We start from the raw sequence: 7,498 nt of genomic DNA on the forward strand, positions 1-7,498 counted from the left end.
CTCCACTCAATCTTATCCACCATTATTATTTCTGTACCCAGTGTCCAAACATGCCACAGCACTGATCACATCATATTAAAATTGCTTATTTATATTCTGTGGTGTTTAGTGAGGAAGAACTTAAACTCCTCTCCCTCTCATTTCTCCTTTCCTCCTCCTTCTCTTCTTCCTTCTTCCTTCTCCTTTTTTCCCTCTTCCTCCCCCTCCTTCAAAAGAAGCTATCGATGACTGGGGTGTGAAGTTTTCTGAGGCAGGGGTAGATACATTTGTTGAGTCTGGGGTCCTTCCAAGAGAGAAAAGGGATCAAGACTCCACAGCTTCCTCCCAAGATTCAAAATTAGTCAGATCTGTCAGTTTTTGACTAAGGGAACCCGACAAAGCCAGGTGCCAGAGATAAAGATCAGCATAGGCCAGTCATTATCACAAACAAATAAGCAAACAGGCAAAGCCCTCCCACATCTGCAAACTCACCCTGGCTGGTGGTGCTGCTGCTGCTGGTGGTGGTGATGTCCCAGTCGAGAACTTCTGCAGCAACATGGACTTCAACCTTACTTTTCATTCTTCAACACAACTAGTTACACCTTTCATTTATGGAGCCTAAGACAATTAGTTTACAACCCTGCTTCCATAATGTCTGCTAATCTAATTCAGTTGTGTATATGAGGCTGTGGTGTGTTTTCACCTGATAATGCTTCTGACACCAAATACATGTTGTTGTTGTTGTTATTTTTCCAACACCAACTTATTCTCCAATTGTCCAGAAACCAACTGGGTAGCATACAATTAAATTAAATTCTGACACTAACTGCCCAGAGTTAGCACAGATCCCATAGGTGAAGGGCTCACTCCCACAAGACTGCCTCTCTTTTGGATGTCAGTCACAAGTCCCCAGCTCCCATACTTCTGATTGACCAGCTATAAATCAGGGGTCTCCACGGCCTCCTTCTCAGTCTGGATAATTTGCTAGAATGGCTCATAGAACTCAGGAAAACAGTTTACCTACTATTACCATTTTGTTATAAAAGATACAACTCAGGAATAATCAAATACAACAGATACATAAGGCAAGGTATGGGAGTGGGGTGTACAGAGCTGCCATGGCCACTCTGGGTGAGGGCTTCCCCAACACCTTGATGAATTCACCAATCTGAAAACTCTTTGAACTTCATTGGTTAGGGTTTTTGTGGAAGTTCCATTATGTAGGCATGATGGATTAAATCACTGGCCATTGGAGATCAAATCAATCTCTAGCTCCTCTCCCCTCCAAGAGTTGGAGGGTGGGCTGGAAGTTTCAACCTTCTAATCACCTGGTTGTTTCCTCTGGCAACTAGCTCCATCCTGAAGCCACCTAGGGGCCTGCAAAGTCACCTCATTAACACAAACTCAGGTATGGTTGAAAGGGGCTCATTATAAATAATAATGGATGCTCTTCTCACCCCTATCACTTAGGAAATTCCAAAGGTTTTAAGAAGATCTTGTGCCAGGAACCAGGGATGAGACCAAATATATATTTCTTATTATATCACAATATCACAGAGGCATAGTAAAAAGATCTAGCAAAGAGGTGCAAAAAGTGAGGATATGGGTTTTTAAATCTCTCCTGAGTGCCAATTTTCTTGGTGTTGAACCAAGCGGGGCTAGCATTTGATAAAATTTGGAAGAGTTTCCTGAGTTTTTAACCTTGCGACTGTTCTAGTTCTATAGGACCCAGTTTTCTCTCCTATAAAAACCTACTTTCAGAGAAGTCTGAAACCAAATAGTTGTCTCATATACTTAGATAAAGGTATAAATTGATAACATTGCACTTGAGTGACCTCTCTGATACACTTTCATTTTAAATGGAGACAAGGTCCTGGCAGTTTAAGTCCAAATACATTATATTTATGAATTACCAAACATTAAAACAAGATGGCAGAGGTACTGAATAGACAAGATTGGGTAGAAGGCCTTCCCTAAAATGACTTAATTATTCCCAGCAGTCTTCCAAACTACAAATACTCTTGTCTGCAGTCTGAATCAGAATCCCCAGCCTCTGATTCTTTTGGTCATTATTAGTTCGACTGAGTCCATTGTAGCTGAAACTAAAATGTAAGAACAGTGTGTTAGGGAAAACTTTGGTAAGTCATTTCACAAGTATACAGTAACTTATATCTATAGAAACTAACATAGTAAAAATTATCATTATTATTATTATTTTATAAAGATTTTATTTATTTGACAGAGAGAGACACAGCAAGAGAGGGAACAGAAGCAGGCTTCCCGCCAAGCAGGGAGCCCGATGTGGGGCTCGATCCTAGGACCCCAGGATCATGACCTGAGCTGAAGGCAGATGCTTAATGGCTGAGCCACCCAGGCACCCCAACATAGTAAAAGTTATTAAAAAAATAAAAGTTGAATATAAAAAAAAAAGAAAATTGTGGGTATTAAAGACAGTTCCAAAATGCAAAATAAGTACTTGTATTAGTCACCTATTATTGTATAACAATTTACTCCAAAACATAATGGCTTACAACACATAACCTCATTACCTCACAATTTATTTGGAATTTAAGAATCTGGGCATAGCTTAGCTGGATCCTTGGCTTCATGGTCTATCACATGGCTATCATCAAGGGGTTTCCCAGGGCTAGGTTCTCACCAGAAGGTTCAACTGGGGAAGGATTTCTTCTAAGCTCACTTATGTGATGGTGAGCAGGATCCAGTTCCTTGAGGGGTGTTGGACTTGAGTGCCTCGGTTCCCAGCTGGCTCTTGCTAGAGGCCACCCTTGATTCTTTGTAATGTATGCAAAAACACTCTACTCCTCACAACATGGCAAGTTGCTTCATCAAAGCCAACAATAGAGGCAAGAGGTAGGGCACAATCTTCTGCAACCTAATCACAGGGATGACATACCCGCAACATTATCATATTCTGTTGGTTAGGAGCCAATTGCTCGAAGGGAAGAGATTATCTGGAAAATACCAAGAAGCCAGGATGTATTATTGGGGTCCTCTCAGAGGCTGCCTGCCTCAGTGCTCCAACTAGTAAGAAACCAAGTATGTTTAGTGATATCATGAAGAAAACAAAAGATTCCATGTAATAGCACAGCTACTCTGGGAACTGCAATTGCATAGGCATGTTTAAGGGAGAAGTCTCTTCTAAATCAAATCAAACTTCCTTAATTAATGCACTGCTTTATTCTTCAAACATTCAGAAAACTTCCTAATCTAATCTTCAGAATCTTTGAAGCTATTATCAGATGCTTTAAAAGTTTTGCCAAATATTTCCCTCTCTTTTATACCCCCATATGATATTTCTCTTCTAGATCATTAAAGAGAAAACTACAGAAAGACCACTGTGATTGTGTGTACTTTTTCTTTGAATTGTGGGGAAGGGATGGTGTTTATGAAGGTAAATAAAGCAGAGTCTGAAATCTTATGAACAAGATCCAGCCTTCAGTTAAGCTAAACAGATTGTATTCCATCTGCAATTCTCAGTAGGGTGTATCTGTTGACGACTGAAGGAAAGAGTTTTTTATTCTGAAAACATATGGAGACAGAAAAACTCTCATATGGAAAAAAAGGGAGAAAGAAAAAATGGTGTGAGTGGAGCTGGGACAGTTTATTTGTGGAAATTTATAAAAATGTGTCACAAAGCTCACTTTAAGCTTGCTAATTGCCAGCTGTGGGCCTGATAAATATGGGATAGGTCCTAATTTCCATGTCATGAGGTTTTCTTTACAGCTGTCTTGATTGCCTGGTTGTAATATGAATGCATTTTTTTTTTACAGTTGAGTACTCTGATTTTTTTCTTTTTTGCTCTTCAATTCTTAATAAATTCAGAGCACTCCTCTTTCTATCTTTCTGTTTGCAATGGAAGAGCAAATGTAAGGTAAGAGGAATGGGGGAGTTTACAAATAGATTAAGTGGTGAGATTTGAAATATCACATATATCTGATGCAATGTCTGACACTTCTTTGATGACAAGAAAAATGCCTTCGGAGAATTTCAGTATCATTTTTTCTGATTTAAATTACAACTAGCAAATAGAAAAAAATGTTGTGGTAGCACAATAGGGAGGGCTTTGGATTATGCCTGAGTTAGCTGAATGATTCAGAGTAGTTAAGAACCAGAAAGAAGGGGCGCCTGGGTGGCTCAGTCGCTAAGCGTCTGCCTTTGGCTCAGGTCATGGTCCCAGGGTCCTGGGATCGAGCCCTGCATTGGGCTCCCAGCTCCACAGGAAGCCTGCTTCTCCCTCTCCCACTCCCCCTGCTTGTGTTCCCTCTCTCGCTGTGTCTCTCTCTGTCAAAAAATAAATAAAAAATCTTAAAAAAAAAAAAGAACCAGAAAGAAGACATGCTCATGGAAGGATAGTTCAGTGCTGAAAGACAGAGACCCAAAGGGGAAGCAAGTGTGCCCAAGATAAACCTTAGTCTTGTCCCAAGTTTGTCTAAGATTGATCCCAGTAGAGGATGGTCAACTTATCAAAATGATATACTCATGGAGATATGCTTTGTCCACCAAACCCAAATGACTAAAGGATTACTAAAGGACATTCATTAATTTGTTCTAAAAATAGAAGTAATTTATGTAAAGTATAGGAAATTTGAATGAACATGAAGCTGACTGTTTGATGAAGATAAGAATTGAAATTCTCTTTTATTTAGATAATTGCCCTTTGGAGAGGCTTCCATTTTTCATTGCTGGTGATGGTGAAGTTACTAATTTACAGTTGGAGCAACTTTGATATGGCTTCATCATCAGAATTGGTGTAATGCAAATACTTATCTAGAGTTCTTGTCAAAAACTTGAAGTCAGGGGTGCCTGGGTGGCTCGGTCATTAAGCATCTGCCTTCAGCTCCGGTCGTGATCCTGGGGTCCTGGGATCGAGCCCCGCATCAGGCTCTCTGCTCTGCGGGAAGTCTGCTTCTCCCTCTCCCACTCCCCCTGCTTGTGTTCCCCCTCTCTCTGTCAAATAAATAAATAAATAAAATCTTTAAAAAAACCACAAAAATCTTGAAGTCACTATAGATTTGACTGTAGAAGCTACAGTTGAAGATATTGTGTTCATTTTGACATAGACAACTAGGTACTTGAAGAATTAAAGAAAATGTTTTTCTTAAATATGAATTTAGATGAACTATTAATAATTCTTTTTTAAAAATTAAATTTTTTAGAGAGAGAGAGAGAGCGCGCATGTGAGTGGGGGGTGAGGAGGGGCAGAGGGAGAGGGAGAGAAGGAGAATCTTCAGCAGGCTCTACACTGAGCATGGGGTCCAAAGTAGGGGGCTCGATCCCAGGACCCTGAAAGCATGACCTGAGCTGAAATCAAGAGTTGGACTCTCAACCGACTGAGCCACCCAAGTGCCCCAACTATTAATAATTCTTAAATGCTGGTATTGAACAGATTTTGAGAAACATACCATTGACTGTTGTGATTTTGTCTACTGAAAGAAATGAATGATCCCAGCGTCAGTCATCCTGAGGCATGAAATTAGTTTACCTCAGACTGGGCTAGGCAGGATCTCCACCTGCCGTTGAGGCCGAAGATTTTATGGGGCTCAGGATGGGAGGGACCTAGAGATTTGGGGTTGTGAGGGGTACACTTTGTCTCATGGAAGACAATTAAGAGTAGGATGGGGAATTTAGGTGTAGGGTCAAGTTGGGAGTGATTATTTGGTAACAGCGAACAAACTCCAAACTCTACTTTTATTCCTCAATCATTCACAAAGTTATATTTACCAACACTATGTTGTGGTCTCAGCTCCTCTTTAGATTGGACCAGGAAGGAACTGAATCTATGCTTGGAGTAAAAAGGTGAAGGACAGAGAAATCAACCCAGAGGAAACATCAATGTGAGGAATTAAAGTCGTTTGAGAGACTGGGCTCTGAAGTGCCTCTTCCCTCACCCTTGACAACACTGGGTATAATTGCGCTTTCTAATTTTTGTTCATTGGACTGGGACGAAATACATTTCTTATCTTGACATACACTTCTTTAATTATTAGTGAGGTTGACTATCTGAGCATGTTTTCAAATAATTTATTAGATGTTTTTCTTTATATTTTCGGTAAACCTTTTATAGATATTCTCCACTTTTCTATTGCATTACTGATTTTTTTCCTTTTAAAAATGTGTATGAGTTGGTTTTGTTTTGCCTTTTTTTTTTTTTGTAAAAGTTCTTTTTAAAGAAAAGGAATTAGCCCTTGTGCCCCAGCTGTGGTACACATATGCTTTCTGATATTTGTTGTTGGTCTTTCAACTTTGTTTATTACATATTTTTTCTATTACCAATCTTTAAGTTTTAATGTCATTTTTATCACTCTTTTCTTTTTTGGCTTTTAGGTTTTCTATCCTGTGTCTTGAGGCCTTCCTTAAACATGTTTCAACACCATTACCAAAAAAAAAAAAAATCCTGTTTCTTTACTGAATTGAGATGCTACTTTTATTAAAATCTCTATGTGTTTTTAGGGTTGATTTCTCAACTATTTTTTTCATTGTTTGTTTTAATGTCTTTTGAGGCAGATGCTCCTACTTCTTTTGGGAAATTCCCTGGCTATTCTCACATTTTCATTTTTTTTAAAGATTTTATTTATTTACTTGACACAGAGAGAGAGAGAGAGAGAGAGAGAGCAGTAGAGGGAGAGACAGAAGCAGACTCCCTGCAAAGCAGGGAGCCCGGTGCAGAACTCGATCCCAGGACCCCGGGATCATGATCTGAGCCGAAGGCAGACTCTTAACCAACTGAGCCCACCCAGGTGCCCCTCACATTTTCATTTTTATAGGTAAACCTTATTCATACATTTGTTGACAACCCTCCCCAAGTGAAATTGTGTTGGTATTGAGCTTATAAATCAGTTTAGGTGAAAGACTAATGATGAAAGACTCATCTTCATGAGTCTTTTTATTCAAGAGCCCAGTGTGTCTGTCTGTAGAGGTTTTACATGTCAACCAGGCCATATTTTCCAGAACCTTCTTTCCAGGTTGGAGTTCACCAAAAAACAAATTTGTGTGAAATTTACAAGGCAGTTTTGAGGCAGCATCCATCATCTTTAAAGGTCCTCATGGATAGAGGTGATGAAAGGCAGAGGCAGAAGACCAAGTGGGTTCCAGTGAGTTCTTAATCTTCCCCATTCTGTGTCCTGCTTTTCTTTCTGACTCGAGCCCTACTGACCAAGGGCAAACCAGTCCCACCAACAGATACTGGCTGTGAGTTCACAGAGGAGGTACTATGCAGAGGCAATAGGCTTCTCGGCTGGTATACTAGGCTCCCTTTGCTTACAACTTTTGGCAGCTGCAGGTGCCTTGCTTCCTGATTCCCCTGAAAGCTCTGACTTTCCCATCTGGGCCAGTGCTTCAGAAGAGCTGGTGACTTTTCTCTGATCCTAAGATCCCCCATTTGGATCTTTACTTCCCTAGCTCCTTCCACGATTAAGTAGGGTCCAATTCTGTAATTAATTCCTTATTTCATAGTGCTCATAGAAGCGCTACTCCCGTTGTAGAACCCTGATGAATACAC

The sequence above is a fragment of the Callorhinus ursinus genome, unplaced genomic scaffold (genome assembly GCF_003265705.2).
Source record: "Callorhinus ursinus isolate GAN/ISIS: 27379988/994484 unplaced genomic scaffold, GSC_fseal_2.0 scaffold2, whole genome shotgun sequence".
Taxonomy (NCBI): domain Eukaryota; kingdom Metazoa; phylum Chordata; class Mammalia; order Carnivora; family Otariidae; genus Callorhinus; species Callorhinus ursinus.